Raw genomic sequence first — 14267 nt, forward strand, 5'->3', positions numbered from 1 at the left:
AAGTTGCATACACAATAGATTAATGCTTATATGTGTAGAAAAGACTGTTTTTTATGCCACAGTATTTTTTTTATTGTGTCCATCTGCCACACCTTAAATTGTCTGACACAAAAAAGTTAGAGGCTGCTGCCATAAGGCAACTGTCATCATCCAGGTGTTCAGTCTCAGAAACGTGTCCTCTAATCTAGTTGTGACTTTGGGTGTGCCAGACCTCTTCCTGTCACTGTTCCCTCCAGTCTCCGAACACATTTTGATGGTACAAGAAACTGTACCCGGTGACACATTGACTTTCCTTGTAATTTCTCTCTAAGACCAATATGTTCAGTGTTGTGTCGGTCTGTCTCCTTTTCATTGTTAAATGCTTTATTTATTGCCATTTCTGAAACAACTTTCAGAACTACTTTCAGCAGTACGATGCTGTTCAACCAAAGCTCAGGAGGGCTTAGTATCACACTGTGTTCCAGCATTGCTTTCATGAAGACAAAGGTTCTAAGTAACCATAAAAATTCTGAAAATCTGAAGAAATTACTATTAAGACTTGATTAGTGTCTAAAATATGCATAGTTTTCCAGTATGAAGCTACCTTACCTTATTTTTTAACCTCTGGCAGTTAACAATTTGCTTTTGTATCATTTTAACAGTGATACGATGATTAGTAATTTGCATTAATGAGCAGTTCAAAAGTTGTACCTAATAAAGTGGCCCATAAATGTACACTGTAATTTTATACTCTCCTAATTATTTACATTATTCATTTTTCAAATGAAAAGAAAGTTTTAAAATCCATTGTAGACATGGTCGAGATGATCTGCTGCAGTTCAAAGCGAGCATCAGAATGGAAAAGAAAGGTGATTAAAGTGACTTTGAATGTGGCAGAAGTTCTGTGGATGGAAATGTCCTGTTGATGTCAGAGGTCAGAGGAGAATGACCAGACTGATTTTAGCTGATAGAAAGACAACAGTCAGTCAAATAACCACTGGTTACAATTGAGGTCTGCAGAAGAACATCTCTGAACGAACAATATGTCCAACATTGATGCAGATGGGCTACAGCAGCAGAAGAACACACCTGGTGTCACTCCTGTCAGCTAAGAACAGGAAACTGAGGCTACAATTTACACAGACTCAACAAAACTGGACAATAGAAGATTTTAAAAACATTGTCTGGTCTAATAAGTCTCCATTTCTGCTGCTACATTCAGATGTAGGGTCAGAACCTGGTGCTGACAACATGAAAGCTTTGATCCATCCAGGCTTGTATCAACAGTTCAGGCTGCTGGTGGTGGTGGTATAATGGTGTGGGGGATATTTTCTTGTCTCATTTTATGCTCCTTAGTACCGATTGATCATGGTTCCAACACCACAGTCCACCTGAGTATTGTTCTGACCATGTCCATCCCTTTATGACCACAGTGAGGATAAGACTCCATGTCATAAAGCTGGAATAATCTCAGAATGGTTTCTAGAATATGATGATGAGTTCACTGGACTCTAATGACCTCCACAGTCACCAGAACCCAATAGAACTTTTGGGATGTGGTGGAACAGGAGATCAGCATCATGGATGTTCAGCTGACAAATCTGCAGCAACTGTGTGACACTATCATGTCAGTATGAACCAAACTGAGTGTAGACCAAAATGAATAAGTTCCTCATTCTGGATTAACACCTGTACACAAAGTTGAGATATTTGGAATTGAGAAGTTTTTTTCTAAATATCATAATTTGCTGTATAACAAAAATTGTAAGATCTGGAAGAGATCACAAATAAAAAACTTTATGATAGATGTTTTTGTGTCACAAACATTTTCTAGGTCAGAATGATAGTTTGATGATTCCTCATCAAAACTCGTCTTTCAGTTTTCTAAACTGATTATACAGCAGGGATTTTGCACTTTTGTTCACTTGGAATTCTTAGTAATTTTTTCTTTTTGTTTTACATTTTGTGAGTTTGTTTGTCACAGTCACACCAGGTTCAAGTTAATTATGCACAGCAGTCTACATTAATAGTAATTATCCTCAACGTTTTTAAGTCTGTAGTATTCATATCATATTTTACCTTATTGTTTTTCACTTAAGTTTGAGTTAAAATCTTTGAAGGTTTTTAATCACATTTTTAAATTAAACTGGTCTCCTACACTTTAGGTTCTACACTACTGGTTCCTAAAATTGACCTATTTTGCTATAGAAGATTTTTCAAAAATAGAAGTCTTTGAACCCATATTCAATCTAACATATTTGTATTTGTATCTATGCATAGCAATGTTTTGCAGTACATGACCTGACATATTGGAACTGTTCATTTTTCCACTGTTGAGAAGAAGCTTCATTCTTGAAGTGACTTTAAACCGCTTTCCTCACCATCACTCACTACTTGAAGAAAATTGAAAAATGAAAAATAAGTTCTACACCCATGAGAGGTACCACTCTCATAGAGGTGACTGTGGTGCAGTAGAGTGGTTAACCTCTGATTGGAAGGTCACAGGTTTGGTTCCTCCCCCATGTGTTTGAGTGTCCTTGGACTCTGAATCCTCCACACTGGGGATTACAGATTTGTTATTAGTGTGTGAATGTGTGGATGAGTAAATGAGACTGTAAAGGGCTTTGGGCCTAAGGTAGAAAAATAAATATTTGCCATTACTGTCTATTTTAATAAACGGTAACGCATCCTTCCTAAAAAAAACTTTGTACATTAGGACAACAAAACAATTTGATTCATATAGATTTTTTTTTAAATCTAGAAATTTGAGTTTAGTACTGGTTAGGCCAGGGGTCTGTAAACTTTAACACTTAAAGAGCCATTCAGGTCGATTTCTCACAGATTACAACCCAGTAGAAGCCACACATCCTTCAGAAAAACGAGACACTACTTTGTATTTATGTTGTTGTTAATGTTATGCGAAATATAAATACACTTTTTTGGCATTAATAAAACAAACTTTATGAGAAAATAGGTGTTTTTCTCCCAATTATTAAAATGTTTATACTTTTTAATACAGGTTCATAAGACTTCTTTTCAAAATAAAAGACTTCCTGTGTCACATAGGATCATCTCTATGGAGCAAATCTAGTGGTAGATAGTGTAATGTCAGCAATGGAAAAAAAAACATTTGATTTTTAAACATTTGTGGTGTTTCTTAGCCAGAAATTCATAAATCTAACTTTCTAAAATTAAAACACTGCTAATTAAATTTATTTTTTGAACTACGAGGCAGTCTTAAAACACTGGAATTTGTCAAAGTATTTACTTCTTGATTACTACTATAGCTACTGTGTTTTGGAGGCTCATAGAGTGAGAAGTTATTTACAATTTTTTTACCTTTACTTTACAGTTACTTTTTTAAACTAAAAGCTTTTTATGTTTCTTTAACCAGAGAGCCACAATAGAGGGGTAGAAGAGCCAGATGTGGATCTGGAGCTGCAGGTTGCAGACCCCTGGGTTAGGCCATAACAAATAATTAAAAACAAACACTGAACTAATGAGATTCAATATCTTACCTGACTTTGACAAACTTTTCAAAAGAAGTCTTTACAATTATTTATCAGAATGGAATAAAATGGATGCACCATGTTTTTTCTCTAAACTTACAAGCTGACGGGCATATTGTAATCATCGAGGAATTCAGTGTCTTGCTCAAGGACACTCTGATCCACGTCAGGCTTCACAGCCTTCTGCTGAGGCTCAGAATTAAAGACACAGTCCTAATTTCACAGACACACTCGGACTGACCCCTAAAACCTGCTGCTACCAGCACGCTGATTTCATTTCCACATGAAAATCAATAGGAAGATATGGTTCCAGGCATTGATTCCTTCTACAGAACTCTTTAACATATCTATCTGTCCTCATACTAAATGCCATTAATAAAAGTGCAGTGTTGCGATGCATTGATTGAACACATCGTGGGTCACCGGGTCAAGTTGCTTTTCTGTAATAATAAAAAAGTGATCGATAGTAAGTTAAATTATTCATCAAAAGAGAAAAAAAGTGCTCAACTATAGTAGGTTTACTATGACTACAACCCAAATTCATGTCAAGAAGCTGCTCCTAAAGCTGAGAAAACCCAGACAATGTCAGATGGTGAAGAAAATCTGTGATTTAACTGTTTAATTCCACGCGTGTACAAAAAAGAAATCAACATTTGGTGCAAATTTATGAGTCAAAACCATGCCATACAGTAGGGAAAAGGATGGAGGTTAAATTTACCCAACTTACCAATAATAACAGTAACAATAACAATAAGCTGAGTGATCATGTATGTGCTAAACCTCAGCTACAGAGATTAGCAGACTTCAGATCTACAGATTCAGATTTACTTGGTTTTTCCTGAATGGTGGGGAATTGCATGGTTTCCCAAGTCTATATCATTTTATTAAAATGTAAGAAAACATCCTTTAGAGTTAAAAAAAACAAAACAAAAAAAAACATCTGTCTGGTTCTAGAAGGAGAATCAAACTACAGATCATATGGAAAATAAAAATGTTAAACTAAAATGCAGAACATAGTTCTGAGTATCTGCCAGCATGGTGGTAGAGTTTGTAGTAGTTCACTTTCGGCTTATCCCTTTCGGGGTCTCCACAGCGTAACAGCACCCACTGTTTCTCATCAGTGATTTGGCAGAGTTTTTACCCCGGATGCCCTTCCTGACACAACCCTGTACTTGAGGGGCACAGGGACCCAGTTAGGCAGCAGCGTCAAGGGTCTTGCCTAAGGACCCAATCTGGGTGGGGATCAGTGGACAACCCTGGGAATCGAACCCAGGGCTTCTGTGTTGCCAGCCTTTCACTTAGCCCACTGAGCCACCCAGCCGCTTGGTGGTAGAGTTTGTAGTGTAATCAAATCCAAAATATTTTTGGCTGTTGACCTCTTTAAAAGTGCTGGTCATTGCAAAATCTTTGAGAAATTATAATAAACTTGCTTAATCCTTGAAAGTATAGTCCAAAACCATCTGTGTGCTGCCCCCTGCAGGTTGAATTGAGATATTACATTTGAATTTTGTGATTGGTCAAACCGTGCAAGTCTCATGTCATGTCAGAAGTCCTACATCATGATCTGCAGCTCCAGTAATGATAACAGTCCCGTCCCAAGCCCCGCCCCTCTTACTGGGTTCCAAATTTTGGTTGTGGTTGAAGTCAGCCTCAAACTTCCCTGTTTGGTTAGCCTTCAATGAGCCAGGTTCAGTTTTGAGCCAGAATTGCAATTCGCTACAGCACGAGTGTTGAACGCTCATCACGTCTCGCTCACCTAAACTGGTGGACTAGGGTGCACGCAAGGGGAGGGGAGACTTTAGCACAGCTTTTTCAATAGCTGCTTTATTAGTCTGAGAATTTTCTAGCATCCAGTTTACAGTGAAAACAATGCTACAAAAACATGTTAAAAACACAAAAAAGATGATTTTCAGTGGGATGAGTGTGTAAAGTTCCACTCTGATCATCTTTTCATCTATTTTCAAATCCTTATCAGTGGCCTTTTAATTATGATTATGAAGTTTTTAGCAAAAAAAAAAAAAGAATTATTGTTTATAGGACAGTTTCTGCAGAGTGACAGGAGTTCATTAGAAATTCAATTCTGAGTTGTTTGTGGTACCATTGGTATGGAGTAAGCCAGCGCTTACTTCCCATCAACCCTTACACCACCTCACACCACTAAGCTAATATTAGCAATGTAACAAAAATAGATGTATCAGAGTGGAGCAGAACGGGAAGCTTGTTGCCCACTGACTGTAGTTTGAACATCACAACTACAATCTTTTTCAAATTTTTTTTTTTTTTTTGTCTGCTCCTGATCACAACAATGTGAATAGAGAAATACTCAGAAAAACAGTTTGAATCTTAAAATGTCTCAATATGTCCTCCATCTTCAGAAAAATGCCACAAGAACATGTTAAAAGACAGTTTCTTCATTGGAGTGGGTCTTTATGCACAACTATGATCTCCATGATTTAAATTGTTTAAATGTTTGTGCCAGACAGATGTCTACCCCAAAAATCCATTCTTCTTCCTGATGGTGCTGCGGACACAAAAACTAGCCAAAAACCATTAGTCATGTTTAACTCTGAATTCTCACCAACTACACAAACATGTTATAATGTTATTGGTATGCAGCTCATGCACATAATTTCATCTAAGGCCTCTCTTCTTCAGCCTCACCCACATCAAATATTCTAATGTCCTCCTCCTGTACAGAAATCAATCTCCCTTTTAGTATTTGTCCAGATCTTCTTTTTGACAGCTCTAACTTCACCATCATACATTCACTACCCCTCCTCTGAAAGTGTCCAAACCCTTTAAATCAGTCGTCTTCGAAAAGGGAAGCTAACATGTTCTTGTTTCTCATCGCATCTTTGTCACTCAAAGACAACATCAACTTTGTAGCGGCGTGTTTGAACAGCAAAGCAAACAAAACATGTGGAATGGAGGAGCAGAAGATCAGGGCCAGGGGACACCAGTGGTTAAATGGTGTTCCACATCACCATAACCTTGACAAGAATCACTGATTCTTTTTTTTTTTTTGCTATATAAAAATAAATAAATAAATTAAGGTGAACCATTGTGTTTTTAAAAGCAGTTGAGAGGGTAAAATGGACAGACTGAACCCTGCAGTTTTCTGGGGTTCCATCTGTTGATGTGAAAAAAGACTTAAAGTCCACTGTGATCATTTATTAAACTATTTTAAAAGTGTTTCTAGTTGTCTTTTAATTATGATGTTATTCTAGTCAAAATCAAAAAACCTGTCATTTTCTAGGACAGGGTTCGACAACCTTTAACAGTAAAAGAGCCATTTGGGCTTTTTCTACTGATCAAAACATAGAAGGAACCACTCAGAATAGAATAGAATAGAATCATTTATTGTTACGGACTCAAGGTTTAAATAACGAGACTATAAAAACACAAACAGCAATTCATACATAAAAGGTACAGTAATTATACCCTCTTTGTCCTCAGAAGTCTTAGACTGCTGGGTTTTGTTATTTTAGTTTTGAGTTGGACCTTGGTAGTCTTAGTTTGCAGGCTTGTTTGTTTTCTTTAGGTAGTTTTGGTTAGACAGCCATTATCAGGGAGGAGATTTCAGGAGACTGGTGGTTATTCTGGGAGAGCTGGACAGGGCCGTAGAAGGTCCTCAACCCCTCAGGACCGATACCTGCTCCTTTGTACAAGGCGGAACAGGCTGAGCACTGCTCGTGACCTACAGAATGACCTTCAGAGGGCCACTGGTGTGAATGTCTCTACCCAAACAATCAGGAACAGACTTCATGAAGGTGGCCTGAGGGCCCCACGTCCTGTAGTGGGCCCTGTGCTCACTGCCCAGCACCGTGGAGCTCCACTGGCATTTGCTCAAGAACACCAGAATTGGCAAGTCCGCCACTGGGGCCCTGTACTTTTCCCAGACGAGAGCAGGTTCACCCTGAGCACCTGTGATAGACGTGAAAGAGTCTGGAGAAGACGAGGAGAATGTTATGCTGCCTGCAACGGGGTTCAACATGACAGGTTTGGTGGTGGGTCAGTGATGGTCTGGGGAGGCATATCCATGGAGGGACGCACAGACCTCTACTGCCTAGGAAATGGTGCTCTGACTGCCATAAGGTATCCAGATGAAATCCTTGAACCCATTGTCAGACCCTACGCTGGTGCAGTAGGTCCTGGTTTCCTCCTAATGCACGACAATGCCCGGCCTCACGTGTCAAGAGTATGCAGGCAGTACCTGGAGGATGAAGGAATTGAAACAATTGAATGGCCTTCACCATCCCCTGACTTAAACCCAATAGAACATCTCTGGGACATTATGTTTGGGTCCATTAGGCGCCGCCAGGTTGCTCCTCAGACTGTACAACAGCTCAGGGATGTCCTCACACAGATCTGGGAGGAAATGCCACAAGACACCATCGGTTGTTTCATTAGGAACATGCCGCCACGTTGTCAAGCATGCATACAAGCTGGTGGGGGCCACACAAGATGCTGAAAAGCATTTTGAGTTGCAGAAATTAAGTTTTGGAAAAAATGGACTAGCCTGCCACATCTTCATTTCACTCTGATTTTATGGTGTCTACACAATTGAGCCTCTGTAGGCTGAAAACTCTTATTTCCATTAAAAGACTTGGCATCCTTTTGTTCCTAAGACACTGCCCTGTCGTTATTTGTATAGATATCCAACTTCATATTGAGATCTGATGTATCTAATGTGTTTCTTTAAAGTGCTGCTTAAACTTTTGTGAACAGTATATTTTTATCAAACCATATCAGTTTGCTTCTCTTAAATAGGACAGAAAGCAGACGTAGTTCAAGTGTTGCTGGTTGACCTTTTCAAATTCTCAGTTTGTTTGTTAGCTGCTGGTCTGAATAACAAACTAAAACTACAAAAGTTTCCTAATGACCAATCCTGGACTATTTTAGTTATTGTGTATTTACTAAACAGAAAATAGAAATGTTTCTCTCATACCTTTTTTAAAATAAAATCTTAAAACTGTCCCTTTGGTCTTTCTCAACCTGTGTAGCAACAGGTAGACCAACCTTTTTTCCAGTGACAAAAACTCAGAATGTTGTTTGGCAGCAGACAATGGGTGCAAAGACCCAGCATTGAAAATGAATCAGCGTCGGTCTGGTGGCGAGCCCAAGTTGATCTTTAAGAGACGAAAGGCCAGAACTAATAAGCTCTTGACTAACAGACGTGTCCGACGACGGCAGAATAGAAAAGAGCAGACACTCTGACCTTTACTTGTGGCGATTAGACTGTGGAGAAAGCAAGAGGGAGATTAGAAGAAAACCACACAGGGACTAAGAGGCGTACAAAGATTTACTGGCTCCATGCTGTCAGAATAACTGCAGCTAATATAATGGAGGTGAAGTGACGGTGGAGGCTCTGAACACTTTAAGTCATGGCTGTCGCTTTAAATCAAAGAGATAACTCTGGGTTTGTCTCCCTTGGAGCCTCTTATAGCCTCAGGTTTAAACAGGAATCAAAGAGTGAGGTGAGTGACATCACTGCTTTGGGGGCCAAATTGAATAATTACTGTATTAAAGCAGCATTTGTTTTGACAACTTAAGTGTACAGTAGTTTTGGGTTCTGCTTTCTTTGACAAATGTTGATAGATGCTAATATAGAAAAATGCAGGAAGTGTTACCTCTGTGGTTAGTATAAATATGCAAAGAAAATTTTATTGACAGAAAAAAAGGACAAGTATTGATAAAAACTGTGATTTAAAAGTGTAATTGATTCCACCACTTGAAGAAAATTTAATTAAAAGTTAACTTGAGAGAAAAAAAAATCATCGATGGCAAATGTCAGTGAACCCAAATACATTTGCGATCATTCTCTGGGGGGTTCCTTTTATTTGTGATGATACCAGTAGGAGCAATCGGTAGTGGATACATCTAGGACAAGAGACCATGCCTCAAAAATGAGGCATAGATGGATGTGGTGAAGAGAATCTGGTAGTTTTTCTGAATCAGACAATACATACAATAAAATGGAATTAATTTAAGTTTTTAATCTACTACATGCATCTGATGACCCTTCCTGTGCTAAGTATGGCTTCAGCCAAGCCGATCTGAGCCACATGTTCTGGTTGTGTCTCCGGCTAAGAGATTTTTTGGAAAAAATATTCAAAACCATTTTGTTGATATGTATAAACGTCCTGTTGAGTCCTGCTAATGCTCTATTTGGGGTTGTCCGTTCGGGTATCTCTGTGACATCTTATCAAGGCTGTAGCCTTCATTAAACTGATTCCAAGACACTTGATATCATTTACCAGGAAGAAAACAGCGCCTCCATCTTGTAAACATTTGAAACTTGAACACATACTATCAGTCAATATATTCAAAATCATTACACCTGGACATTCAGCAGGGAGACAGAAGCTGTGTCCCTAAACATTCATCTCTGATCAGGAATTCTCCAGCCAAGGACAGACTCCCTCGACCGAACCAAAACAATCCGCTGAAGGTGGGATAAGCAGAGCTCGTTGTCATGGAAACCTGCATCTCCATGACACTTTCCCTAGATTTCAATGCCTTGGTAACTCTCTTTCTTGCCCCCCAACTGTGTCGTAGAGCGCTGTGCAATGATGCACGGCTGCCACCAGGCTGGATGTGTGGGAGTTTCTTTGTGTTTTTTTCGTCTGTGTTACTTCAATGGGCTATTAGATTGATGTACTTTTGCTTGTTCTTCAATCTACACCGTTCTACTGCGACACAGATTGAAAAAGCCTGACATCATTCTTGTACCCTCCTCATGTGTCTTTTCTGGGTGATTAGCGCCGCTAGATTTGCATGGCTGCTGCCCACCATTAGGCGATATGTCTTGTATGTGTTGCCTACCACAACCAATTCTAAATCTATCAACAACAAAATAAATTCCTTCATTTGCTTTTCAGTACAGGTCCACAACCTCGTAAAGAAAACATGGGAATCAGGGTAACAGACATTGACTGTTCATTAGCACTGGATTGAGTGACCCCTCCCCCCTGGTGTTCAAAACAGGAAGTAGCTGCTGGCTCCAAGAAAAAAATCCCATAGACTTCTATAGAGGAATGAACAGCTATTACTCAGTCATTCTATTTGTCAGAATAACCATTCTTCTCTGATATCTTTTAAACATGTGCTTGCTAAACCGAAGTTTTCATTAAAGTTATTAAAGTTATAAACTGACCAATCAGATACCTTAATAACAGTACAGCAGATTGGCAAGACTGGGTACCATAGAAACAACGATCCAGACCGATGCGGACCAATCATTACTTATTGATGCTGTCTGGCTCCGTATCTTGGAAAAACAGCGACTGAATTGACTTAATTTGGTTGGAGCCAGGAGTTAGTCATTTTCCATGGGTGACGTCACACTCAATTGGTCCAGTTTTTATGTAGAGTCAATGGTTTCAGATCACATCCAAAGGAATCACCAGTAACGTGTTTGTAGTTCTTTAACATGGAGGAAACGCGGTTTTAAAGCGTAACCAAACAGGAAAGTTAGAGGCTGACTCCGCTCACAGCCAAAATTCGAAAAACCAGTCGGAGGGGGGTGGACTGATATCATTTCTGGAGCTGCAGATCATGACGAGGGACTTACATGGTTTGACCAATCATGAAATTCAAATGTAGTGCCTCAGACGGTTTTTGACTATATTTTAAGGAATTCAATTATTTTAATTTGTTAAAGGTTTGGTAATGACCAACAGAAAGCACTTTTAAAGCCTCATTTATAGATAGAGGTCAACAGACAAAAAAAGTGGATTTAGGGTTTGGTTACTCTTTAAGCATATAAATAAATGGTTTTTGGATGATTGCTTTCATGAATGTAAACACCAGTGATCTGATCATTACAAGGTAGTACACGTCCATGTAAACCGGCTCCACGCCGGCCAACTTCAAGTCCAGAATTGTAGGCTATATCTGGTATAGTAGTAGAACACTGTGAGGATTGCTTGTGCTTTGAAAACCAGCAAGAAAGAAAGTTAAATTTGTGTTATTAATGGGTCATCAAATAAAAGAGAGTAATGCCTTTGCTGAATTTATCATCAGTAGTTCTTACTACTTCAACTACCCACTTAGAATTCCAAAGTTTAATGGTATATCTTTTTATCTTCCTGTCAACTTACTTTATTTCTTTCTTCACTCTCCATGTGACAGTTTTCTAGGTTGTGTCCTTGTGTCTGCAAACAACCAGAGATTTTTCTCATGACATGACCTTGAATGTGCAGAACCTCTTGATATATCCAGCATTTACAATATTTAACAGAGGGGCTTGCAAAGTTGTGTATTTCACAGCATTGTCATAAATGTGCATGAAATACATAAGAAAGCCCAAAAGTTTCAGACAGGAGTTACTCCCAGGGTCACACGCTTACATACATACTGCTGCATGCTTCTCAAACGGTGTCTTCCAGCTGCCCGACTTAAATTATTCATTATATATCCAAGCCTATTTTGTAAAAGAAATGCATAAAATGGCCCCAGGGTTATTGTTTAACCTCACAGAGCGATTCATTTCCCAAACAAGGTCAAAAACATCCGAGTTCAGGCTTAAGGAATCCAGACGGGCAATCCAGACACAGAGGTCAAGCTGAACCTGGTCAGAAACATGGCAAAAACAGAATCAGGTAGCCAAGAATAAACAGACTGGAAGGCCAAAAAAAGGAACAAACTTGAAAACCCCCAGAAAGTCTGAAATAGGGATTTCTCAGATGTACAAAGACTGGTTAGTTCAGGACATCTGCAGACATCCATACAGAACTAGTTGGAATGGTTTGAATTTGTGGTGAAAATGCCACAAAGACACTTTTGTGGTGAAGTATTCATTCCCTTTGTGGCAGAGTCCGAATGCACGGGAGGGGCTGCAGCTCTCACAGCAGTAACAGGAAAGACTGAGGATTATTGTTTATGATGCTGCAACCTAAACTAGAACAGATGTGTAATTAAAGTGACCACTGTTTATTGGAAAGAAGAGTAAATTGATGAAGTCTTTTAAAAGCAGGCACAAACACAGTAGACAGAGATAGAGGTAAAGAACTGCAAACACTATCAGAGGGCTACCTTAGGCTAAAGAAAGAAGAATAAAAGTTTGCTGCGGGGTTTTTCAACCTAAAACAAAAAGGCTCAGTTCTGTTTCCCGTAAGAAAACCAAGGAAGACCTGAAGAACAGGAAAGCAGCTCAAAACGTCCCGCTTCCAACTGGTTTTATCCAGAAGACATAAAAATGTGCAGCTACCTTAACCCTTTAATATCGAAGCTGTTGCTGATGAGGACATAACATGTTCTCTTTGAACTACCTAAAGAGTTGTACACCAGCGCACAGATTCAGCTTCAGAAACTGCCGGAATTACATTAATTGCAGAGACGGTCTATGAGTTACAATATTTCAAATCTTGGTCTTTAAATTTTAATTATGGTGTTTTAGCCAGAGCCGCAGGAGTTCATCAGAACTTCACCTCTGCAGGTTGTTGATAATCCTGCCTGTTTCTGAGAGCTCTATGGTTACACACTCTTGCGCAAGCTTAAAGCTTCTCACGCCCCAAACTTCATACTACCAGTGCAATAAAGTGGTGAGAAATAATGGAGCTATCCAGCTGTACAATTTTGATCCAGACACCAGCTCAGACGAGGAGAACAAAGACGTTTATGGATCTTTTTCCCCACAAGTCGATGCATCAGAATGGGGTGAAGCAGGGAGGTTGCGGTGCGCCCGGCGTGCTTTCTACGTCACAACCACAAGCTTTTCAAACTGAATATGTCATCTATTCCTGACTCACAGATAAAGAAATACTCAGAAATGCAACTTCTAGCTTAAAATTTTTAATGTGTCCCCCATTTTAGAAAAATAACCAAGGGTTAAGGAATAATCTAGTTTAAAATTTTAACAATTTTGGACAAAAAGTTGCTAGCGTCTGCAGAAAAAGGGAAATAGTGATCGCATTATAAGGAGGCAACGCTGCAATAGATCTACAGATCTCCGTTATTAACAGACACAATCTACTGCAGTAACTGAATTAACTTACAAGTTTATAATAATAAAAATCTATAAAACTTAGGAATCACTTTTACATTGAATTTAAACATAATTATTACATGGAAAAAAGTTATATTCCTGGAAAAATGTCTATGGACATTTTCTTTTGACTGAGTTTTTAAAATGTGTTTACTTTTTTAAAAAAGCACACTGTGTTGAATTATAAAGACTGGTGTTGATCAATCACTGTTGTGTTGCTTTGATGTTTTTGTTTTTTAAATCAATGTTGATTGATAATGTGTAGTGGGGCAATATCGGTATCTCGGTTCAGAATAAGTTTTGAAGTCCCAACACTTTGAGCTGAATGGTAAATATTTTGAGCGCTATCCACATTTAATGAGCTAGATCATTTTTAAAACATTTGAGTGTATTTTACATATTTTCTGAGTTAGTTAGGGATTTTTTTTTTCGTTGGGTTTATACTTAAAGTTTTGAGTGAATAATTTCTTTGTTTCAAGTTGAGGAAAATTAATATTTATAAATTGAAATAAATGTCGGAAATCTGAACGCAGATGGCGAAAATCTAAACTACAGGTAGATTATGACATCTATAAAGAGAAACTTCACTTATATAATTTACAACTGAGCAATGCAAGGAAGTCCTATTTTTCTGACATTATTACCAAAAACTCCCATGATGCTCTGGCCTTATTTAATATAGTCGACAGGTTGACAAAACCCCCGTGTCAGTGGCACCAGAACTTTACTCCACCAAAGCCTGTAATGACTTTGCCAAATTCTTCAGGGACAAAATCAAAAACATTAGACAA

General features: G+C 38.7%; 1 protein-coding gene across 5 annotated transcripts in view; it reads right to left on the reverse strand.

The window, feature by feature from the left end:
• LOC112152542 (contactin-associated protein-like 4) overlaps positions 1-14267 on the reverse strand; it is a 203688-nt gene that overhangs the window by 107363 nt on the left and 82058 nt on the right. Inside the window, exon 5 of one of the 5 annotated variants that reach the window (XM_024282226.2) lies at positions 11591-11644. The exons of the other annotated variants lie outside the window; for them this stretch is intronic. The gene's annotated coding sequence lies outside the window, so the exon portion shown is untranslated. The remainder of the gene's footprint in view (positions 1-11590; positions 11645-14267) is intronic. 5 annotated transcript variants of the gene reach the window in all.

Source organism: Oryzias melastigma, linkage group LG17, assembly GCF_002922805.2.
Source record: "Oryzias melastigma strain HK-1 linkage group LG17, ASM292280v2, whole genome shotgun sequence".
In the NCBI taxonomy this organism is placed as follows: domain Eukaryota; kingdom Metazoa; phylum Chordata; class Actinopteri; order Beloniformes; family Adrianichthyidae; genus Oryzias; species Oryzias melastigma.